The sequence below is a fragment of the Molossus molossus genome, unplaced genomic scaffold (genome assembly GCF_014108415.1).
Source record: "Molossus molossus isolate mMolMol1 unplaced genomic scaffold, mMolMol1.p scaffold_m16_p_9, whole genome shotgun sequence".
Lineage (NCBI taxonomy): Eukaryota > Metazoa > Chordata > Mammalia > Chiroptera > Molossidae > Molossus > Molossus molossus.
In genome coordinates this window covers 89,637,819-89,663,119 of record NW_023425403.1, presented here as the reverse complement: position 1 = coordinate 89,663,119, position 25,301 = coordinate 89,637,819, and the positions used below count along the sequence as shown (strand labels likewise).

General features: G+C 46.6%; 1 pseudogene; it reads left to right on the top strand.

The window, feature by feature from the left end:
• LOC118622437 lies at nucleotides 1-25,032 on the top strand (annotated as a pseudogene).
• Nucleotides 25,033-25,301: the final 269 nt, after the last annotated feature.

Sequence of the window (25,301 nt, the reverse complement as noted above, 5' to 3'; positions counted from 1 at the left end):
ATGGCTTTGATGTGAGGAGGCCTGCTCTCTGACCTACTCTACATCACAGTCATCCGGGCCTCCTCATTAGCATAGAGCACCCCCCACAGTCCCTTTCAGGACTTCCCAAAGCCCAAAGCCCAGCACGGTGACAGCAGGAACTGCCAAAGTGTCCCCCAACCTTCTCTCTTAATGTCCCCTCTCCGGCCTCCCAGTCTTCACCTCAGTTGGCCTCTCCCCCGGGCCCTCTGCTCGGCCTGCCCTCAGCCGGACTGCCCGCTGAGCCTCAGACTGTTTGCTTTGGCTCCGCTACACGGTGCATTAGAACATTTTTGAAACTGTCCTTCATGGGCTTGCAGTGAAACCTGGGCAAAGGGCCCTGGCCCCGTGCCTGCCGAGGGTGTTGGAACTGGATACAGCTGGGCCCTCAGAACTTTCCAGATTTCACTTATTTGTTAGAAGAAGGTGGAAGCCACAGTGCTGAGGAAACCAGAGCTGAAGATGATTAAGGAGCTTGCTGAGAGGCCCTCGGATGCTCCGGTGAGGCCAGAACACCTGACTTGGTTCAAGTTGCATCCAGGCAGGGGCTGCCTATGTACGGAAGGCGTGCATCCTAAGAGTGCTGACTTGTGCATGTCGGTACCCGGAGGGAGGTCTCCAGGGCCTGCTACCATCCCTGACTTAGTCCCCATTTAAAATTTAACCGGATTGGCCTGGCTGGTGTGGCTCCGTGGTTGAGAATTGACCCATGCACCAAGAGGTCGCCAGTTCGATTCCCAGTCAGGGCTCAGGGCACATGCCCAGGTTGTGGGCCAAATCCCCAGTGGGGGGCATGCAGGAGGTGGCCAATCAATGTTCTTTCTCATCGATGCTTCTATCTCTCTCTCCCTTCCTCTCTCTCTAAATCAATCAATAAATAAAAATTTTTAAACTGGATCGGGAGCTTAGGAAATATGTTAAACAGACACTGAGAGAATGAAAACCCGAGAGTGAAGACAAGCACACTGTGACAAACTCAGGATTTAGAACAATTTAGGGGCTGAGCAATGATGGAAAATTCTGGGAAGAATAGAAATGTTAATGAGAAAAAAAACAACTGATGAATAAAATAGAACCAGAGGCATGGAAATATGGAACAGACTGACGAATCTCAGAGGGAAGGGGGGATGTCGGAAGTGATTAATCAAAGAATTTATATGCATATACATTGCTCTTGGACACAGACAACAGGGTGGTGAAGGCCTGAGGTGGGAGCCAAGTGGAGTGGGGCAACAGGGGAAAAATAAAAGGAGGAACATCTGTAATACTCTCAACAAGAAAGATTAAAGAAAGGAAATATTAATGAGAATTGTGAATGGTTTTTCTATTAACTACACAGTACAAGAGAGAAGAGGTATGGTTAGCATCATGGACTGAAAAGAGCTTTCAGGATTTTAGTTGACAGTAAGATCAAGGGAATATAACACACAAGATCCTGCATCTCAAGTTTTACTTACCCGGAACTGAGCATGTCAAATTTATAGCTCCTTGACGATCGCAGTTTCTGTTGATTAGAGCTTGTAGCGTTCCAGAATTATCTGTAATATGATTCAAATGGTCTATTATATGATTGTAATCTGTAGCCAGTTAACATGTATATATTTGGCACATGATCTCATAATATTTTTTAGTGAATTATTTGCTCATTCATTTATTGAATAAATATTTATTGAGCACATAGTAAGTACTGGACACTCTGCTAGAGTGCTAGAAGGTGCTAGAATGACAGTAATACATGAGATAGACATAATCTCTGCCTTCTTTGATCTTGTTTTATTAGACACACATTAAACTGGTAAGCACACACAGAATTATTCAAAATTATAATCCTCACCAGCTTTTTGAAAGAGCAGGGTTCTGGAGAGCACATGGTTGGGAGGTAAGCCTGGCTCGGAGAGGGGGGTCCAGGATATGCTCCTCAAACAAGTGAATCCTGAACTTGCTTAGGGTTCTAGAGTTATTCCGTCCAATGTGGTAGCCACTAGACACATGTGAGTATTTTAATTTCAATGGGTTAAAATAAAATGAGAAGTCCAATTCCTCAGTTGAACTAGACACATCTAGTACTCAGTAGCCACCGTTAGCAAGTGGCTACCATGTCCTATAGCGGACATAGAATGGTTCTACCGCTGCAGAGAGTTCTCCTGGGCAGTGCTGTTAGACAGCATTGAGCCAGCTGAAGGAGCCCAGGGGAGGAAGAAGGCAACACGATAAGCCAAAAACAGGTACTCCTTAATTTAGATAAACAATTGTAATAGAAGAGAAATAAGGTTTTTAGAATGTTCAGTTGATGGTAATGTTGAATGATAGTTTTTTTGTTTTGTTTTGTTTTTTTAAAAATTTTTAAAATTGATTTTTTAAAGAGAGGGGAAGGCAGAGAGAAATGGAAACATCACTGAGAGAGAAACATCAATGGGTGCCCCCTGCGCACACCCCCACTGGGGATTGAGCCTGAACCCAGGCATGTGCTCTGACTGGGAATCAAACTGGGACCTCTCAGTCCATGGGACGACTCTCAATCCACTGAGCCACACTGGCTGGGCTGGATGACGGGTTTTGGTGAAAGATGAAAGAAGATGGGAAATGTTCCCTACTCCTGTGTTCTGACTCAAACTGGAACAGATAATTCTCCTTCAATCGTTCCGTTCTTATTCCCACATGGGCCTCTGGTTCCGGGCCCTTACCTTGGTTCCCAGGTATATGAAATAGTTGGTGACCAAGACAGCAAAACAGAGAACAATATTTGCTTGAATCGTTCAGCAAAATATACCGTGAATGACCTGGAACAATTGACAATAAGTTTCAAATTGTATAGTAATAATAAAATGTGACTAAACATCGGCAGTCACCATCCGTGAGTCCCATGCCATTTGTCCTCTGCCCATGGCATAAGCGTTGGTGCTCCTAAGAGTTCTGGCCTGGGCTCCCAAGTACAACCATTCACTCTCTGACTTCACCTATGATCCACACGCTGATGGTGCCCAAGTCTGTGTTTCCAGCCGCAGACCTCCCTCCTGTGCTCCAGACCTCGAAATTCAAGTGCCCTCTAATAATCTCCAATTGGTTGTCCCACACACACTTCAAACTCTTCCCTGTGGTGCCCACCAAAACTGCACCTGCTTCTCAGTTCCCAGCTTCAACAATGGCCGCACTCTTCACACCAGAAACCAGAATCCTCGATGTCATACTTGATTTCTGCCCTGAAATCCTATCGGTCTATTGATGCTGACTTCCAAATAACTTCTTGAATTTATTGACCTGTCTCTCTTTCCTTCTCCACTACCCTAGTTTATCTTTCACAGCCTAAATCATGTAACCATTTCCTAGCCAGTCTCCTTGGTCCAGTCATGGCCACCTCCAAACCATGCTCCATGCTACAGTCACAACAATCTGTGGTAATCTGATAGTGTCCTTCAGTTGCTTAAAACCCTTCAGTGGCTCCCCACTACATTGGTCCACATGACTTTCTGTAGTGACAAGGCTCATCTTGACTTGGCTCATTACTTCTCCAGCCGCTTCTCTCACCTTTCTCCCTAACACATTATTCTGCAAATACACGCGGCTTCATTTAGCTCCAGGGATCCATCACATTAAGTTTGTATTGGGATCTTTGCACAGGCTCTTACCAGCAACACTTTGACCACCACCATGCCCCTCCCCCCCCTTTCCTGGCTTATTCAGTTTAAACGTTAGTTTTTGTTCAAGGAAGCTTCCCCCAGTTTCCCAGTGTGTGGTTAACGACCCCTTTTATGTACCCCTTGAAGTGGGTTGAATGATGACACGCCAAAAGATAAGTCTGCATTCTAATTCCCAGGATCTGTGAATTGTACCTCAATTGGAAAAAGGATTTTTGCCGATATAAAGAAAGATCTTGAGATGGGGCCATTCTGGATTATCCAGGTGGGCCCTAAATACAATGACAAGTGTCTTTACAGGAGACACGAAGAGAAGAGAAAAAGAATATGTGAATAGGAGACAAAGGTTAGAATTATAAAGCCCTAAGCAGAGGTATGTCAGGAGCCACCAGACCTGGACGAGATAAGGCAGGATTCTTCCCCAGCACCTTCCTAGGAAGTGTGGCCCTGCTGGCATCTAGATTTCAGACTTCCGTAACCATGAGAATACATTTCTGTTGTCAAGTGCCACCTGGTTTGTGTTAATTTGTTACAGCTGCCCTAGCGTCCTCTCCTTGACTTCTACGATACCTCTGACCACAATGCTTCCAAGTGGCCTCTGTCCCTGTTTGCCTTCCTAACTTGCAAGGCCTCAGGAGGGCAGGAGCACGCCCCCGTTTGCAGCTGTATCCCCAACACTGGCTCAGCACGTGGTACAGATTAGGATATGCAGAATCCCTCGATGTACGAGTGAAGCACTGTTGACCGATACACACAAGATAAGCTTTGGGAAGGAGATGGACTTGAGCAGGTCTGATAAAATGGGAAGGATTTGGGTGCACCAAGAAGAGGCGTGGTTATTCCCAGCAACAGAACCCAATTACTGAGGGCCTGGAGAGGAGGATGCAAATAATGTGTGAGCCCATAGAGAGCAACCTCACGACAGGATGGGGTTCCTAAGGGAAAGCTAAGTGATCACTGAGGCGAACCAACAGGATCATCTCCCGCAGGCTGGAACGTCCCAACAGGTTCTCCCCGCATCTCTGTGCACTGCCAAAGGGTCCCAGTTGGCCACACCCTGCTCACTCCAGAGTGGCCCGCGGGATCCAGCGTCACCCCCGACGGCACACGTGCTACCTCGCGCTCTGGGTGCCAGAGAGCCCACAGGACTGGGACGTACTGCTAAGGTCAGGGCTCATTGCAGCTCCTTGAATTGGCAAGATGGCAGCGGGCGGGCAGAGGCGGGATCTGGGAGAGTGGAGCGAAGACCTGGTCCTGCAGCCGGAAAGGAGCCTGGACACGGGGACACATTCTCGAAGGCCCTGCAGGATCGCCGCGGCTCATGACGACGCCGTGAAGAGAGAAGACGGCTCTGGCGGCGATCACAGCATTGAGGACACAGGACGAGCAGCTGGCCGAAGCCAACGAGGAAAAAACGTTCTTACAAAGATTTCTTAAGGGAGGAGGAGGAACTCACTGCTCAGGTCAGGAATTCTTCCAAGAAGAGGTTAAAGGACAGCGGACTTGCCGTCTTGGGGACGGACGGGCACAAGAAGAAGAGGAAGCACCCCCTGACGATTGCGACCGTGGAGGACAGTGGCTCTTGTCCTGAGTGCCGGTTCGCCAGTGTGAGGAGAGGAGCAGGGCTGGCGTTTTGCAGGATTCAGCACAGAAGAACAGTGTTCATTTGTGACACAGCAGATATTTCGTCTTTGGAATCGTCAGAGAAGGAAAAGAAAAGGTCCTGCTGGTACGGCCATGGACCTGTTGAAAGCTGTCACTTCCCCGCTGGCACCAGGCTGCCAGCCCTCCAGAGGCACCGGGGACATGTCCTCTAGTTCTTCAAGCCATTCGGAGAGTAGAAAGGAACACCACAGGAAGAACGTGAGTGGAAGCAGTGGGCAACTTCCCCGGGAGGACGGTGGTTCCCACAAGTCCATAGAAACGAAACCTCTCTATGTGAACACTGAGACACAGACCCTTCGCGAGCCACATGGTTTAAAGATGAAATGTATTCTCTCGCCACAGGAAGGGAAGCAGCTCAGTTGATAAGAAGTCTTTTCAGTACCCCTCTCAGCAAGCAGCTGCAAAAAGTCCTCTAAGAAATCAGCTCGGGGTGAGCAAGTTGCTTTACTCCTAGGACACGAGTTACAGTTTTCTGAAAGAAGCACAAGTCATCCTCGGACGCACATTTGTCCCCTGGCCCCGAAGGCTGTGCATCAGATGCCTCCCCGTTGCCAGAATCCCACGCTGCTGACCTGGATCTTTCAGAGCTTGAACCTATTCTAGTGGAACCAGACTCTTCCTCTGGAGGGGAGCTAGAGGCTGGCGAGTTGGCGATGGATGATTCTTACTGGGAAATCGAGAAGAAAAAGAAGTCAAAGAAGAGCCAAAAGAAGAAGGACAAAGAGAAGCATAAAGAGAAACGCCACTCCAAGCAAAGAGAAGTCCCGGACTTTCTGCTGCGGCGGTGGGAGAGGTCACAATGACACCTGGCCCTCCTCCAGCATCCCCTCCCCTGGAGCAGCTGCCACTCCCCCGCCGCTTCCTGGCCTCCACGCAGATGGGCACAGAAAAGAAAAGAAAAAGAGAAGGATAAAGAGAGAGAAAGAGAAGAAAAGCCAAAAAAGAAGAACATGTCGGCCTATGAGGTGTTCTGTGAAGAGTACCGTGTGACCATTGTGGCCAATCACTCAGGCATAGATTTTGGGAAACTTAGTAAAAAGCTGGCTGAGGTGTGGAAGCAATTGCCAGAAAAGAACAAACCAATTTGGAAGCAAAAAGCTCAGTATCTGCAACACAAACGGAACAAAGCAGAAGCTACACCATGAAAAGACAAGCATCCAGCTCAGAAGGCTCCATGGAAGTAAAGCTTCCTGGGTAGGAGTACTGTCACCGCAAAAGAAGTCCCCGCCCACCACCACGCTATCACCTGCCTCGCCGGCCAGAGCCCCTGACACAGAGCCCATTGATGCTGCTGCTCAGCTAGGCTGTTGGGAGAGTCCCCCAGCCTCATCGGACACCACCCGTGGGAAACGGCATGGAGGCTGTGGCCGCAGCTTGTCAGTGCCCCTGGACTCCATCATCTGTGCGCGGCCCCGGGGCGTCTGACCACACAACTACCTGAACTGAATGGCTGTCCCAAACAGGTCTTGTCAAACACACGAGACAACACTGCTTACATCATGCCTGGCTGTGACAGCAGAGAATCCCGGGACAGGAACCTTATCCTACCCCATTGCTGGTTTGTGTATATAGGACTGTTACAGATCCCTTCACTGGCCACTGGGTGTAGGTTTAAAATTTTTATATACATATACATAAAGATATATATCTATATATCTAAAATGTATAATATATAGATGTAACTACTTCACTTTTAATAATCTTATGAAACGGCAAATGTTTAGCCAAGAGGAAACCTTGGCGTGAATATGGGCTTGGGATTCTTTTTTCTCCTGTGGTGGACAAATCTGCCTTAAAAATCAATGTAACTTGGGGGCTGGGGGCTTGTTCTGGGTGCCAAGTGCATCTCTTTATGGACAGCTAAAATGTGATTTTTTTCCAAGCTCAGTTGTACCTCCAGACCCATCACTGACCATTTGCCTTACCTGTCTTACAGTCTGAAGTGTAACAGGAAAGATGCCAGTTGACTGACAGTGCAAAAAGCCTTTCAACTTGAAGTGTCTTCGGTGGGAGGTGGTAAAATCGTTCCCACCTGACAGTTCCTGCGATGCGTAGGTGAGCCTGGTCGGGAGTTCGTTCCAGCTCCTGCTGTACAGGTGTCCGCGTCCCAGAATGTGTCGTAGTCACTGGCAGCCTCAGCAAGGGCCGAGGAGTCTTGTGAGTCCCGGCAGCATGAACACCTTGAGAAGGGGCTGGCCGTCCGTGCCCCCAGGTGAGCCGTATACATTGTGAGCTGATCCAGGATCTCTGGCCTGCAGAACGAGGAGCCGGCATCTTCCATCGGCAGCCTTCGCTCCGCCCGTCCTCACGGCTGCTGCTTAGCTGCTTGCTGGCTGTGGAAGGTGAACTGTGCCCAGTGGGATTTGGGGGTTCATCTTATTGGCTCCCCTGGTGGGCAAATACACAGTGTTCTGCATTCCACACATAAGTGAATTGCAAAAAAAGTAGTTGATTCTCAGGTAGGTTGATTTATGTGCATGTGTGAATGTGTTTTAATTATGTGTATTTAACTCTTTAAAAATCTCTTAGATTTTAATTTATCCTGTACATTTCTGTATATATAATTTAATAACAAAGGTCTCCACCAGCAACAGCATGTGGAAGTCACAGGTTTGTTATTTCTTCCTCCCTTCCTTCCTCTGACCTCCTCTGAAAACTCTAAATCATCTGCATTTTAAGGTATTGTGCCTCACAAAGGAATCATTATGTCAGAATTCTAATTCTTTATCGTTCAATAATGTCAAGGAAGTAAATAAAAAGGAATGTTTCCATTCCCAGCTGCCCTGATTTCCAAAGAACCAGACTTTTGCTTCCTAGTTCCGTGTTTCTTCCCAGCGAGATGGAGCTCTCTGGAGCCCAGGTGGAGGTCTGAGCCCTCAGCCAGCCAGTCCTGTTGAATGCCTCCCTTCTCCCGCCGTGTGGTCTCGGGGCCAGTATGGTCACCGGGCTCTTTCTTCAAAGGTATTCTGGCTGCTGAATGCCTTTCTGAGCTCAGAGCAGTTTGAGATTAATTGGGGAAACAGAAGGAAACGGGCATGTTTGGAAACCAAAATCAAGAACAGAAATCTTGTTTTGATTTCGTGTGTTAGAACCTGCACCATGCCTCATCTGTACCCATGGAAGTTTGCTGTTTGACACAGGGCATCGAGGAGGGGCCTTGAAGACACGGCTTGGTACCGAAAGGAGTCAGTCCTACCCCTGTCATGTATGCACATCAACAAAATCCTGATGAGGACCTGCTCCTTGTTTGTTTCCCTTTCAAAGCCAATCCTGTTGTATTTGTATTTAAAATTTGTACACATTTGTGTAATAACCTGTGCCTGTGGTATTTGGTACTATTAGAGGGAAATTTTTGGATTCAGGCCTTCTTGCAGTTTTTATATCATTGTTTTTAAAATAAAGCCTAGCCCTGGCCGGTTTGGCTCAGCGGTTGAGCATCGGCCTGTGGACCAGAGAGTCCGGGATGTGGTTCCCGCTAGGGGCACGTACCACAATAAATAAATAAATAAATAAATAAATAAATAAATAAATAAATAACAAATAAATAAATCCTAGTGGTTTGATCCAAATTCTATTACAGTTGTATAAAGAAATACAATTTTGTACTTATATTATTAAAAGTCACATTTTTAATATTTATTTTTACAAAAGCTTCTTGAATTGAAACATGGATAGCATCAGCTACAAAATTTGCGGGCCCCGTACAGAAGGAAAAGCGGACCTCTGGTTCAAGCACTTTAGGGATTTCAGAGGGCAATAGCAGAGAGGTAGAGTGTGGAGACCTAGATAGGGGTCCTGTGTAACTGCCAGGTCTCACACCATGAAGCCGACCCTGACCATGACAAACGATCCGCTGACACGGGTACAGGGTGGTTGTGGGGATGGAAATGGACAACGGGTGGGAGGTATGGGGGCCGAGGTGAGGGGCCCCGCTGTCGCGATCCGGAAGGTGGCGGTGAGGAGACCCCGAGTGCACAGGGAGAAGAGAGGCACGTCCAGCAGACGGCAGGCTTCCGAGTCAGGGATGCTTCGGGGTCTCTCCAGACCACCCAGGGAACTCTGGTGTGTCAGTAACGTCCCTGGGAGCTGCGGGGCAGGAAGGACCGGAGGTCCACAGAGGCGAGGAGAGTGAAACGGGCATTTTACTCCCCAGAGGAGACGCCGAGTAGCTCCCAGCGGTAGGAGGGGCTCGTGGTGGTGGAGGGGAGCTGACCCTCCGCTGCTCCCAGGGACTGCCATGTGTGAGGATGAGGAGTGGGGGCCACTGCAGGCTCCTGACGCCCACAGGTGACAGCCACCGTGCAGCTTCAGCTCTGCCTGGTCATGTAGGACACGGAACAGGGGCCAGAGCTTCAGCTTTTTAATCAAGAGCCTCAGATCCAGAATTTTGAAATCTTTCTTACGTTTTCAGTGTTGACTACTAAGTTAACTATTTTCATATAAATACTGTAAGCCAAGCAAAACATACCCATGCGCCAGAGCTGGCTCCTGGGACGCGGCTTGCAGCCTCTGTACAGGACACAGTGGGCAGAGCTGGGATGGAGTTCGAATCCTGCTCACTGCTAGGCCAGCTGTGGTCCACAGACAGCCTCGCTAAGCCTCGCTTTTCCATAGGATGGGGACAATATTAGCCTTTACCTCTCTGGGTCATGGTGAGGATTAAATGACATCTTTAAGCTAAAGCACAAATGACAGTTATGTAAAAACTAAACAGACATTGGCTGTTACTGTTCTTACGTGCCTGCTATGGGTCAGGGTACTTCACATGTTCGATTCTGTGCTCGTAACCATGCTGTCAGGTGGCCTTCATCACAGCAGCCGCTTCTCGGAGCTGGGGTGGGAAGGAAGGTCAGAGGCGAGTCAGTCGCCTCAAAGCACAGGCTCTAAGTCTGAGCCAGGATTCAGACCTCACATTTCTGCCTGCTGCGGGGTTCCTTCACACAGTCTTACCCTGTACTGACTCTTATACAGGGTGAGTAGGTTTACAGCCGTTCGTACGGAAAATAATAATTAATAGATAATAATACCAGAATAAACTGTTTCACGAACTCACAACTGTAAAGCTACTTTTGCTCACCCTGTATTTTATCTTGGAGGTTTCTAGAAAAAATGTTCTAGCTAAGGATACCTTTCAATGAAAAGTTTAATAACAAACCAAACTCCAAAAGGGGGGCGGGGCAGTTCCCCCCACTCAAGCGCGCTCTCTCTCTCTCTCTCTCCCTCCCTCCCTCTCTCTCTCTCCCCCTCCCTCATCTCCCTCTCTCTCTCTCTCTCAAGACAAAGTAATAAAAGCTGCTAGTGCCCCCATCCTCGGGAGCACACATTATTCTTTGTCTCTTCCCCACTCCCCGGACAACCATTGCCTTCCTAATCTGCCTCAGGGGTGAAGGAGTTGACAGTTTAATGGACAAGCGACCTATGTACAGGCCCTAAGGCAAGAGTTTAGCAGGTGGGGCCCTAATGCCTTTACTGAGTAGACCAGCTCCCTTGGGAACACTCAGTAATGGTGACAGGAGTCAGAGTCACAAGGGGCCTTCAGGCCTCTGGGCCCTGGAAGGCAATTAGGTATTTGCTCAGGGGCCTACACTTCATGTATCCCCTCTAGTCCTGCAAACTGATCATTCCCTCTCCCACTGCTCCCCGGGGCTTTACACTCTGGAGCTGTCTACCTAGAATCTTCCAGCAATCTTCATGTCTGTCCTTAAAAAAACAAAAAACAGAAAAGGAAAAAAAGATTTGCATTGTTTGTGGATCTGAAAGTGGCAGGAATTTTAACTTGTTCCTGGAACAAATTCCGGGCATTTGAGTTGGGAGTGGAATTGGGGGGGGGGGGGGAGGCCCCAGCTGGGCAAGTATGAGTGATGAAATTCATGGCCAGCAGCTTTGTTTGATTCTTTTGACTATAGCCAAGCCAGTAGGACTAAGAGCATGATGTTCTCAGTAACAGTCTTGACAATGACATGATTTGTTTCCCTTCCAAAGCCAAAAACGGCATCTCAGTCTGCAAAGGGGAGCTTTCTTCTGAACCTGTGGGATGGGAGAGCCGATTTCATCCTCCAGAGAAGGAAATGAAGGCACTAGGCAGAGCGGGCTGGGATCGAAATGTCAGCTGGCCATAACACTTGCCGAAACAATGCAGATTTTATTTTGTTTTGGAGAAATTTCTTTTCAGTCTTTTCATGGGTAAGATTTCAGACTAAGATGTTCCTCTTCCCTAACCACCAGATTGAAACTGAATATTGCCCCAGTCCGACGGGCACAATACCTGCGTTATTTTTGTAATTCACAGCAGAAACTAAGACCTGAAGCTTGACCCAAGCCAGCTGATAGTTTTTGGCTCTAGGCTGATATCTACATAAGTGGTTTTCTTTTGTTCATACTTTTCTGGATTCTTTTGGAGAACTGGAAGGATGTAAAGTAAGCCTCCGTGCTTTCTCAACAGGGAAAACGGAGAGCTAATAGGCATTTATGCCTTTAAGAAAAATAATGGTTGCCGTTTGCTAGCAGTTAGTAATGAGTATAAGTGATTGCAAATCTTCTGAGCTGCACAAACACTACAGATAGAAATAAGTGAAGGCTCCCATATTTGTCCATCAGTGAAATGCAGAGATTCAGCTCGTTTCTGGCCAAAGCCAAGCTCTAGTGCTGCAGGGGAACAATGAGCCACCCAAGACACCACCTCTGCTCCCAGTGAAACTACAAAAGAGCACAGGAGTAGGGGTGCCCACAGTCCCACCCACCCGACACATACAAAAAAGATAAGCACAGTTTCCAAGGTGTGCATTTCACAAGTTCACTTCTAAATCAATGGCTTGAATTCAGATCTCATTTGCCAGTATAAATTATACCCTAAAGGCGAGTGAATTCTCAGGCTGGCAAACCACAGCCATTTGCTTCTTCAGACAATGGCAGGATTTGTCCATCTTTTGTAACTTTGTTTCTATGGACTAATGTATTGATCCGCATATCTGCATAGCAAATCCCAGAAGCTCTATGTCACCATCCTGCTAGAGGGAATGTCCCCTCCTCTCTCTTTCTCAGGGGTTTCAATGGGGGTGGGGAGGTGGTACCTGGCTTTGGTGGGGAGGGTGAGGGGTAGGTGGTTTGGGTGGGGGCGGAAAATCAGGAAGGCCTCCAGGGCATTCGGGAATGAGCTCTTTCTTTAGGAAGGAGTTTAAATCTCAGCAGGAATTTAGTCATGGGGCCATAGGCAATACCTTCATGATGAGTCCCTCAGCCTGCAGGGACCCGCTGAAGCTCAGTTCCCACATCTGGAAAATGGAAGCAACAACGGGAATAAATGATGCTTCCTGCACAGGGCCGTGAAGGTAGGGTGGGGAAGAGGCAGCAGCTAGTATGATGCATGTCACATAGCGGTGTTCAGCAAACGGTGAATCTGGCCGTTAGGGAAAGACAGTGCGTACAAAAGCAAAACAAGTGCAGATACCATGAGTGCCAACTGTATACAGACTGAGAAATGGGTGCGGGATAGTTTGGATATGAGGTCATTTGTGGACTAGCAGATAAAGCCATCTAGGAACTCTGGGAAACTTCCAGGTGGACACCCCTCTAAGGACATATCTCTTAGCATAGGCAGGCTTTTTGGGTTCTTCACGGCCTGGTTCAGTGAGGCGTCTGTGCGGGGCTCTTCCCTCTGCTTCTGTTCCTGCCGATAAGAGGGAGCTCAGCCCCACCCACGCAGGGTTGCAGGATTAGCAAGTGAAAATACAGAATGCTCAATTACATTTGAATTTCCAATCAACAATAAATAATTGTTTGGTGTAAGTATGTACTATGTAATATTTGAGATGAACTTATACTAAACAAAAATCCATTGTTTATCTGAAATTAAAAGTAAACTGAGCATCCTGTATTGTATTCAAAGACCCTACTCAGTGACCGCAACTTGTCAGGGACCAAGACAGAAGTCAGCAGGCCACTCCACACCCGCATCTGGGGGAAGAAAAATGAACTGCACCCTGGGTGGTTGGACCCCTTCAGGGAAAATAGTGCGGACGATCCCGAGGAACACAAAGAACTTGGTCAGAAAAGCTCCACCAGCTCCCCTTCCCTGAGCTCCTCTTTGAATCAGGAACTCTCTCTGCATAAACACCGGAAGGGAGGCCTGGAGGGCGTAGGGTTGGAAACCCGCCCCAGTGGGAGAATGCTGCCTGCCCCTGGGGATCTGAAAGGGGTTAGGCATGGCCACCGGTCAGGAGTTTCTCCAGATGCCGGTGCTCCTCAGAGTCAAGTCCGACAGCATCAATCTACGGCTCCCCTCCGCGCCCACCATTCGTTTTGTTCCCCGACGGGCACAGGGAGCCTGCCCTCGGGCCTGTGCTCTGTGCAGATGGAGCTTCGTGAGTCCTTCGGACAACAGCGTGGCGTCCAGAGGAAGATATGAGGAGGCAGAGAACATGAAAGTGTGAACACAAAGACGTTTGGTGGGAGGTGCTGTTAGAGGTGTAAAAGCACCAATTTCCTAATTTTATGTAGTGGGGAGTCAGCCAATGCAGTGAAAAGCAAATGGGACGAGATCCAAGTCTGTATTTTGGAATTAATTATACACATAACCTACAGAAAAACTTAAAACAAGAAAAACAACCACCAACTAACCAAACTCAACGAGTGGTCAGTAGTGTAAAAAAGCTAGAGAGCGTGTAAGAGATATTCATTCTTCATCTTTTAGAATATGAAGTTTGAAAAAGTGTTAAAAGTTTATAAAGACATATAGTGTATCAGTTAGGTTTTCATAGATTATATCGAGGCAACAAACAATGCCCAAATGTTAAAACAATGTTTTATTACTTTGCTTATATCGCATGTCTGCGGCTGTGCCTGCCAGCCTCCAAGATGGCCCCCAATGAACCTTGCCTCTTGGCGTGCACACCCCTGGGCAGTCCCCGCCCACATGGTACCAGATTTGGTCTATGTGAGCAATATTGTACCGAAGAAGTGATAATTTCAGAAATTACGTTATAAAAGACACTGTGGTTTCCGTCGTGAGCACATGACATGCCCTTGGACCTCTGGCTTTGGAGGAAGCCAGTTGTCATATTGAGCAGTCCTCTGGAGAGCTCCCTGTGGTGAGCGACTGAGACCAACCTCCAGCAGGCAGACAGGTGAGTGAACCTTCTTGGAGCCAGCCCCAGTCAAGCCTTCAGATCGCCCCAGACCAGGCTGACTGCTTCACTGCAGCCTTTTCAGCCCCTGAGCCAGAATCACCCTACTAAGCTGCTCCCCGATTCCTGACCCTCAAAAATGTTGTGAGACAGTAATATTTTTATTTAGTAAAATTATATGAATATATTTATATGATAAATATTTTTATTTTAAGCTGCTGCTAAATTTTAGGGTAATTTGTTCTGCAGCAATAAGTAACTAATGCAGCGGTCATGGATTTGCTGATACTGCTTCACGGAACTTCTCGTTAAGGGGAAGCGTGGCCCCTGGGACCCTGCGCTCAGGGCGGGAAGACGAGCGGGGGGGGGGGGATTTCACAGGGCCTAAGCCTTCTGCTCAGAACTGCATGCATGACTGCTGCTCACATCTCACTGGTTAAAGAGAGTCCATGCTTCAGTCTGTCTATGGGGCGGGTAAGTATACTCCTTCCCCAAAAAGGCACTGCAAGAGACAAGAATGGATAATTCTCTTACTGGGAATAAGGGCATCATAATTGGGAATTATAACACATTTGATCCCAAGAGGCATAATGTATTTGCTAATATATGACTAAACTATTTCTGGAAGGATAGTCAAGAAAATGATCAGATTTGTTGCTTCTGGGAGAAGAGATCTGTGTGGGAAGAACGTTTTTCACTATATGCTCTTTTGAATCTTTTTAAAAAAAATTTGTAATATATTTTTAAAATTAATTCATTAATTAATTAATTTTTGTTACAGATGTTTCCCCTTTTCCCCCCCCCACTGATCCCCACCCCAGCTTTGTTGTCCATGTCCATTGTTCATGCGCACATGCATATAAGTTCTGTGGTTTATCTCTCCCCCCCAACCCCTCTTCTGGGGGTTGTCAGTATGTTCTTTTGAATCTTTTAAATGAGACTTAAATAAATTCAGTACCTGTTTAAAAATGCTTACCTTAAATACAATGCAAAGTGCAGGGTGTAAGTCTTCCGTTTTGAATCATGTTACTAGTAGGGACACCTGGAGAACCACTAGTTACCTGGAGGGCGGAATGAGGGCGAGGCACGAGGAGTGCGGCTCTTAGGTGTTTTGTTTAGATCCTGCTGTTATTATTATTTAAAAAAATGAAACAAACTTTTGCTTCCAGGAAAATGTAGTAGACATACTTTTCCATATTTCTTAGAATCCTTGGATGATTCTGAAAGACGGAGAGAAGAAGGCAGACCAGCTGGGCACCTCAAGACCTAAGAAACAAGATGCTCATGAGTTTCCAGACTTAGAGCTGAAGTAGTCAGCAATGCAGAAAGGCCATCAGGAGATGAAGAAAAAAGCAAAAAGCCTGCTCCCTCCAGCCAAAGGAAGAGAAAGGAAGAGTTTTAAAAGACAGAAATCTTCTAGACAACAACTGCTCCTGAAGCCAAGCACCACAGTAAAGACTAGCTCCACTCCCACCGGTGCCAGCCAAGACCAAGTGGAAAACCTCTCCTTCTACTCTTGTGAGGCTGTATTGCTGCGCCTCCAACCCCGCTACTGGGCCAAATTGAGGGCCAGGACTTTCATCTCCCGCAGAAACACCCCTCCATCCCCACCCTGCAGGGTTGGTGGAGGTACATGGGAGCAGGAACTGTCATTGTCACCCAGCCATAACAAGGAGCTCCTCCCTCAGGTGTCAACAGAGACCCAATGGGGAACTTAGATTTCTACCTCTACCTGGCATTAACAAGGCGGTCCCTCCCCACCCCCGGAAACCTCCTACCAATCAGTATCAGAAAAAGCCACTTAAATGTAAGCAAGAATGTAAAAGACCTGTACTTGGAAAATTATAAGAAACCAAAATAAGAAATTGAAGAAGATTCAAATAAGTGGAAGTGTATTCTGTGTTGATGGATAGAAAGAATTAACATCATTAAAATGTCCATACTACCAAAAGCAATCTATATATTCAATGCAATTCCTATCAAGATACCAATGGTGTATTTCACAGAAGTAGAACAAATATTCCAAAAATTTATGTGGAAACACAAAAGACCCTGAAGAGCCACAGCGATCTTGAGAATGAAGAACAAAGTTAGAGGGATCATGCTACCTGATATCAGATTATACTACAAGGCCATAGTAATCAAAACAGCATGATACTAGCATAAAAACAGACATATAGAGCAATGAAACAGATTAGAAGGCCCAGAAATAAACCATACCTTTATAGTCAATTAATATTTGACAAAGGAGGCAAAAACATACAATGGAGTAAAAATAGTCTATTCAATACATGATGTGAGGAATATTGGACAGACATGTGCAAAAAAATAAATAAATAAAACTAGACCACCTTCTTACACCATACATAAGAACAAACTCAAAAGAAATTAAAGTTTAAATGTTAGACTTGAAATCATAAAAATTCTAGAAAAAAAATGTAGGCAGTAAAATCTTGGACATTTCTTAGAGCAGTAATTTTTCAGATATATCTCCTAGGGCAAGGGCAACAAAAGAAAAAATAAACAAATGGAACTATTTCAAAGTAAAAAGTTTTTTTACCGCAAAGGAAGACAGACCTCTGAATGGAAGAACATATCTGCTAAAACATCTGATAAGGTATAAAGAACTTATAAAACTCAACACCAAAAACAAAAAAAACAAACAAACAAAAAAAACCAAACCACAACGACAACAATCAAATTAAAAAATAGTCAAAAAGCCTGAATAGACACTTCTCCAAACAGAATATACAGATGGCCAATAGACATATGAAAAGATGCTCAATGTCATTAATCCTCAGAGAAATGCAAATTAAAACCACAGGGAGATGTCACCTCACACCTGTCAGAATGACTATCATCAATAAACCAACAAACAAGTGTTGGGAGGGTGTGGAGAAAAGGGGACTCTTGAGCACTATTGGCAAGAATGCAGACTGGTGTAGCCACTGTGGAAAACAATATGGATTACCCCCCAAAATTAAAAATAAAACTGCCTTATGACCTAGCAATTCTACCTCTAGGAATTTATCCAAAGAAACCTGAAACAGTAATTTGAAAACTATAGGTACCCCTATGTTCATTGTAGTGTGATATACAATACTCAAGATTTGGAAGCAGCCCAAGTGTCCATCAGTAGCCCGGCCAGTGTGGCTCAGTGGTTGAGCATCGACCCATGCACCAAGAGGTCGCCAGTTCGATTCCCGGTCAGGGCACATGCTCAGGTTGTGGGCCTGATCCCAGTGGGGGGCATGCAGGAGGCGGCCAATTGATGTTCTCTCCCATTGATGTTTCTATCTCTCTCTCTCTTCCTCTCTCTCTAAAATCAATAAAGAAAAAAAAAAAAGCCGTGGTACATTTACACAATGGAATACTACTTGGCTGTAAAAAAGAAGGAACTCTTACCCTTTGTGACAGCATGGATGGACCTGGAGAGAATTATACCAAGTGAAATAAGCCAGTCAGAGAAAGACAAGCACCATATGATCTCACTCATGTGGAATCTAATGAACAAAATGAACTGACAAGAAAAATAGAGACAGACTCATAGATAGAGAGCAGGCTGACAGCTGAGGGTGGGGGCGGGATGGGGCAGTGGTGGAGGGACTGAGTGAAAAAGAGAAAAAAACTCCTGGACATGGACAGCAGTGTGGTGGCTGCTGGGCGGGGGGGGGGGGGGGGGGGGTGCTGGGAGAGGTGGGGGAGGGTAAGTGGGTAAATGGCGATGGAAGGAGACTGGACTTGGGGTGGTGAACACACAGTACCGTGTACAGATGATGTGCACCTGAAACCTGTATAATTTTGTTAACCAGTGTCACCCCAATAAATTCAATAGAAGGAGAGGGGTGGAGTCACGTGAAAACAGGTTTAAATAAACTCCGGTGTCTCATTACGTGTTTTGATACAGCTTCCCCTAGTTCCCTGTGGCTGCTGCAGCAAATCGTCACAAACTGGTTGGCTGAAAACAGAAATTTGGCCTCTCACAGTTCTGAAGGCAAAAGACTGTAAAAAGGTGATGGCAGGGCAGCCCCCACTCTGGAAACTTTAGGGGATAATCCATTTCTTGCCTCTTCCAGCACCTGGTGACAGTCACCATTCTTTGACTTGTGATCACTTCACTCCGACCTCTGTAACTTGACTGTATTGATTCCAGGAGCCTGGTTGTGACCTTGTCCTGTAGTTTTACAAGATGGTACCTTTGGAGCAAGTTGGGTAAAAGGTAAAGGACATTTTCTACATTGTTTCTTAGAACTGCATGTCATTCTTCAATTGTCTCAAAAATTTTAATTTAAAAACCTAAAACAAAACTGTGTTTCTGTATTACTTTTATAATTAAAAATAAAAATAAACAATTTGCTGGGGAATATATATTTATTTAACAAAAATTACCAAAGGCTAATATTGTTATTGTAACATGATCTTTTTGTCATCATTAAAAACAGGCAACTCCATAGAAAAATAAAAGCTACAAACAAGTAATTCTTAAACTAAGAAATGCAAATGACCAGTATGTAGTGTGACCGTAAGTTCCATTAGCTTTCCTTCTGGTTAGCACCTCTTTGTACTCCTAAAACACTCCTGATCAGACTGTAAGTTATGTGATCATCTTAACTCATAAGCCAATAGAAAGGTGTTTGCCTTCAGGAGTAGTGGGAGAAATGTGAAAAACAAGTCACTGTGTTTTTCCTATTGGCTTGTTAAAGAATAAAAGTTTGCTAATTTTCACTTTGGGCAAAGTTCTACATTCTGCTGGTGAGATTACAAAGTGATTCAGGTTTTCTGAAGGGTCATTTATCAGCATGTATTAAAAACCTTTAAAAAGTATATTCTCATGAATAGCAACTCCATTTTTAGAAAATCAAACAAGTATACAAAGATGAATGTTTAAGGATTTTCACTGCAATGTTACAAATACATTTAAAAAATCGAAATAGTAAATGTCCATTAATACATAAATAATGGTACAAACATACATGTATATGTGATGGAATATTATATATGTGTGTGTGTATAACATGATATTAATATTAGCATGTTTTTGTAAAGGAGTTACTTTTTTGTTGTTGTTAATCCTCACCTGAGAGTATTTTTTTATTGCTTTTTAGATAGAGTAGATAGAATAGGAAGGGAGGGGAAGAGAGAGAGAGAGAGAGAAACATCAATGTGAGAGAGACACATAGGTTGGTTGCCTCCCAAACAACCCCGGGGATCAAACCTGCAACCCAGGTATGTGCTCTTGATGGGGAATCGAACCTGAGACCCTTTGGTCTGAGGGCTGACACTCTAAGAGTTGAGCCAAACTGGCTAGGGCAAGGAGTTTCTTCTTCCTCTTCCTCTTCCTCTTCCTCTTCCTCTTCCTCTTCCTCTTCCTCTTCCTCTTCTTCTTCTTCTTCTTCTTCTTCTTCTTCTTCTTCTTCTTCTTCTTCTTCTGTTAATCCTCACCTGAGACATTCCTTCATTAATCTTTAGATAGAGTGAAAGGGAGGAAAAGACAGAGAGACAGAAACATCAATGGGAAAGAGACACATTGACTGGTCACCTCCTGCATGGGGCCAGGGATCAAACCTGCAACCCAGGCACATGCCCCTGACTGGGAATTGAACTCCTGACCCTTTGGTTCTTGGGCTGACGCTCTAATCGCTGAGCTAAACCAGCAAGTGTGCTTATCTTCTTATGTATACTATTCTGTTCTAAGTTAATTTCAAAAGTTATATACAATTTTTACAGTCATAATACAGCAAATATATTGTAAAAGGATCCTGAGAAAATTTTATCTACAGGATCAAGGCATCCTCAAGGGGATTAAGTGAAGCAAGAAAAAGGCAAAGTGTCACTTTGGAAAGCAGTCTCCACATGGATTCTAGCATCTCAGAATATGGTTAAGGCTGGGCTTAGTCAGCCTGAAAAAGATGGTCACCTGCTGTTCACTTTCTGTTCTGTGGTGTTGAATTCAGCGGCTACATTCAAAATTAGAACCTACGAGATAGGTACTTTTTAACTGTAAAATGCTATGAGAAGGTTGGTTATCATATTGCAAGTGGCCCCGTGATGCTGCTGCGATGGGGTTTAAGGACAGCTCTGGAGCCCTGAGGAGCCAGCTGGCTCCTCGTTGCCCGGGCAGGGCGCATGCTGGCGTGCAGTTCACACTCAGCCCTTTGGCCATCACTGGGCTCCATGCTGACATGTCACGTGGTGTGGTACCCAGCGCAGAGGTTTGAACGTCGTAAGACGTGGCTTCAGATTCTGATGGACTCATTCACCATGTTAGAAAACTTGGACAAATGGATATGATTCCTCTAACTACTTCCTCCCCTTGGAAATAGACAATAATAACCCTCTGTCACAGGAGTGTGTGAGGATCGATGAAATGGGGTGTGTGGCAGTGTTTTGCAGCAATTTCTGCAAGTCTTGGTTATGTGTGTAGAGACAGTGTGAATACCAAAAGCCATGGACATTCCAGTTTGAACCCAGTGGCCAACTGTAGTCACATGAACTTGTCAAGTAGCTTAAACTCTTTAAATTTTTGCTCCCTCATCTATAAAATAAAAATTATAATAATTTCCTCATAGTGTTTTTAAATGAGAATTAAATGAGATAGGAAGGCAGGGAAGGAAACTCAAATCTATTGAGCATCTGCTAAGTGTCATACACAAAGTAGGTGCTTTTATGTGATAGCAAATAAACAAATACAAAGCATCTTTCTCTCTAATTTACCCTTTGATGTAGAGGGCTTGCCTTACTTCTTACAATGTTTCCTATATTATGGGATGTTTTATCAGTTATTTTATTTGTGGAAAACACAGTACTATTTGGGAAGGACACACTACACAAAATAACTCAGTGGGCGCTGGTTTGGGGCACACAGAGGTCATCCGACAGGATCTGCAAAACAGGAGACCGAAAGCGGCCCTCGGGGTGTGTCTCCGCACAGGAGGTGTCTGACCACCAAGCAGCATCTGCAGAGGGGTTATTTCGCACTCCCCATATCCTTAGTGAAATCATTTCTTTGGTACGATGAACAGTGTCAAAACAGGTGATTGGTTAGGAATATTTTACAGGCTCCACCCCTTTTCATGAATAAGACATGATAAGAACGTGGCCGATCTAAGCCTGCCACCAGCCCCTGGGTCCTCTGTTCCTTTCACAGAGGACTGTTGCCTAACCCAACCCAGAAGCGCCTGATGCTGTGCTAAGAATAGCAGCGTGTCTGCGCAGCGCCAGCCATTCATGCGCCTTCTTGCTGGACGGTCGGGGCCGGAGAGGGTGGCCCCCAAACGACCGAGTGAGCTGAAGGGCTGTTTTTGTGCTTCTTTGCCAACACTTGTCTGTATGTCTGGGGGGGTACAGTCCAACATTTCTGATGTTGTGAGAAAGGAGATGTATAGTTCCCCGTGTGCTTCTAACCTCAAGAGGCTACCAGTAGTGACCAAGAGAACCTGATGTTTTAGTGCTGGCTGGCTCTCCCATAGAGCATAAACTCCCTTAAGATAGGGATCAGGCCATTCGTTAGCTTCTTTCATTGCCTAGTGCAGTATAGTGCTTTGTTCAAAAGCCAACATAGGAACCACACACATTCAGTGACCAGGAGGCTTGGATTTGAAATAAAACGTCCTGTGTTCAAATCCTGGCTCTTACATACAGTGAGAGACTTTGGGTAAGTTACTTAAGCTCATTATGCCTCAGTTTTCTCTTCTATAAAATGGGAATGGTGACAATAATATACACTTCATAGAGCTCACGCAGATTAAATGAATAGCTATGAAGAGCTCAGAACAGTATCTGACTTTCAATAAACATGACGTATTCTCATTACATGGTGTGAACTGTGAATTATGTGAATTAGTAGTAGTACAAAGTTCTGGTGATTGCACAAGAGCTCTGAACAGGCCAGCTATTATTGTGCAATCTGTTGCCATAAATTTACTCCTGGTTCCAAGAAAGATTTCCCTGCTGATGGATCCACCTGCACCACAAACTAAGCCACCCTGGCAGGGTTGGAGGCAGTCCACACAGCCAGCCCTTGCATCTCCCATTCCTCCTTCTTGGCACAAGCCAGCAGGACACTGCCCGAGAAGGCCTCCTGGGATCCAGTCCCAACCGTTCCTAACGGGTCCTATTTTTTCTACACTAAGTGATCTCCCCATCAGGATGTTGATTATGACAATTCTCCTTTGTTCCATTCCATCTCATTACTTTATGCTCTCCCTTCCCCCAACTGTGCTCAGTGATTCCCAGAGGGTGAACTGGAATGAGAACAGGGTACTTGTTGACTCTTGGAAAATGATGGCTTTTCCCATCAGAGTTGGGTTTGGCAACTGTTCTGTGGTTAGGCTGACATGTGTAGTGCTTGTCTGTTAGCAGCACCGCAAGGGTTTCCACAGGCGTGCCCAGAAGCACCAGCACACGCAGACAGATCTGCAGCTGGCCGTACACACACCGTGTGCACCGACACGTGTTCACAAGCCCCTCCTCTTCGTCACACAGTTTCCAAACGCATCCTGAGAAGTCCTGGCTTAGGGAGAGGAGGGAAAGCTGTGCACTTCCGACCTCGCATCATGTTTGCCTCTTTGTGTTTTAAATAACTGATTATTCTCTTCCTCTCTCCCCACTGGGCTCCCGCCCTCTCCTCCTCCACCCTGTGTGTGTGTAAGGCCCAGGTGTGTGAGCGTGCACAGCGCTCAAGGCGCCGACTCACTGTAAATGCAACACTGTCGACTTTGTGCCCAGTCGGGAGGAAGTCAGGGCATTGTCCTGCCACACTGACCACCTTCCTCCTAGCTCTGGGACTGTGGCAGTGGGGACAGTCACAGGGAAGTGGACATTCCAGACCTGAGGGCTGAGCTTCCACCTTCCCAGGACTAGTGTCTTTCTTGGTTGCTCCTTATCTCAGGAGACAGTGTCCCTGGATCCCTAAGTATTTAGAGGCTGCTGCCCCCCTTATCCTTGAGTGGTCCCACTTATTAGGCACATCCCTGTGCTGGGTTCCTACCCGGTGACCGAGGTGGCTTGTCTCCTGTGCCATGACAGCAAACCTGAGTATGGGGACTGTCGGAGGAGGAAGGCCTCTCCGTGTCCAAGATAACGACAGCACGGCCCCTCCCCTTTCACACAAAGGAGGCTACTTATAGTCACTGTCAATGGTCACCTGGGTGTGTCTCTATAAATAAAACTTGCCAGAAAACCCCCAGGAGCTGATTTCATCGGTCTCCTAACCAGTGGTAACTGATGGGGAGGCAAAGCTGTTTAGCTTTCCGTCCGAACGAAGGCACGGCCGGTACATCTGACAAGCGAGGCGTTAACAAGTTTCAGTGGGTAAACTCCTGGCCAGAGACATGAGAAAGTCTGCACCTGTGTTTTTTCCTTCTCTAATTATGCACTGGCTTTGGCAAGGAGTAGATAACGCAGGTAAAACACGCTTGTATTCCAGTTGTCAAGGAGATGGGGGCCCTGTTCGCCGAGCTCGGTGCACAGGGAAAATAGCAAGCACAGCCCAGCATCGAGATTTCTGTGCCTTCACCAACTCTCTGCACCTTCGTCCCAGCACTCTGCTGAATTTAGTGGTTTGTGACATCTTCTCTTCTTTCTGTTTCTCCCTGTCAACGCCCAACCCTGTGAAACGGTTGACATAAAATGTCATCCCCTGCAGCAAGGGAGCTTCAGCCAGAGGGAGACTGTCTGATGTCGGGGAGCCCCTGGAAGACTGCACGAGGCGAGGGGGACACCCACAGCCCAGTTCCCAGCACCCGCTCCTAGGGACTGGGGGAAGACAGAGGCGCCCTCAACCACCGACAGGCGGGTCAAAGGACAGGTGACTGAAGTGGAAAAAGGAAGGCTGGCGAGGGGGTAGGACCAGAGCGGAACATGCCGCACCTGAGAGCCAGAGATGTTTCCATGTCAACCAAGGGGATTTATTTATCCAGGTGCTGGAATGACAGGACTTTCGGGAAGGTTGGTGGGGAAGCGGGGGGACCAGCTGGGCCAGGTGAGCCTTGCCGGCAGCTGTTTTTCCTGGGGTTGTCTGGTGGAGCCTGTTCCCTGTGGTTGGTTGTAAGTCATTACAGCACCCAGCTGGGCTGTGTGTGAAGGCTCCTCGGGCTTCTGAGCCCTGGCCATGGATGAGACCGGTGATTCCTAGGATCGAGTTTTGTTTGCTCAGCTGTGTGCCCCATGGGACCTCGGTGCCCCTTTCATTGTCCGGACCCTCCACCTCTGAGAGTCCTGAGGCTGCGTCTCATAGTGCATGGGCTGTCCAGCTGTGCGGAACCAGCACCCTGCCTTCCATCCGCTGCCCCTTTAGGGGATCCCTCACAGCGCTGTTGGACTACAGAGTTTAGTAGATCAGGTTTGAGTTACATATGACCCTCTCTCTTCAGGGCACAGCCCCTACCAGCACAGGGTATAATCAGGGTGGAGTCCAGCCAAAGCCACCCATGCCTTTCACTTGCATGTTTTCCTTCTCTGGGATACATTGACCCAGGCAGGCATACCCTTCCTTCTTTTATCCTCTTCTCCCCATTTCAGGTGAACCAGATGAGGAGGCCAAGTTCAAAGAAATGTTCATGGTAGGTGAATGGATCCGAAAGTACAGGTAAATGCAGAACGGTCTGAGCATGCGTGAGGGAACGGCCTGAGGGGAGCCGAGCAGGGGCCGGGCGAGGTGAGTGGAGCCAGCCGGGAGATGGGAGGTGAGATTACCCAGACGCCAGGGAGGATGTCCCCTGTGCTCCCGCAGCCACCCGGCGTTCCCTGGGTCGCCTCCACAATTACAGCTCCTCCAGCCGTCTCTCCACTAATCTATGACCTGCACAGACCGCAGCTTTAATCTCTGTGTTCCCAGAACCCAGCTTGGCTCCTGATGTAA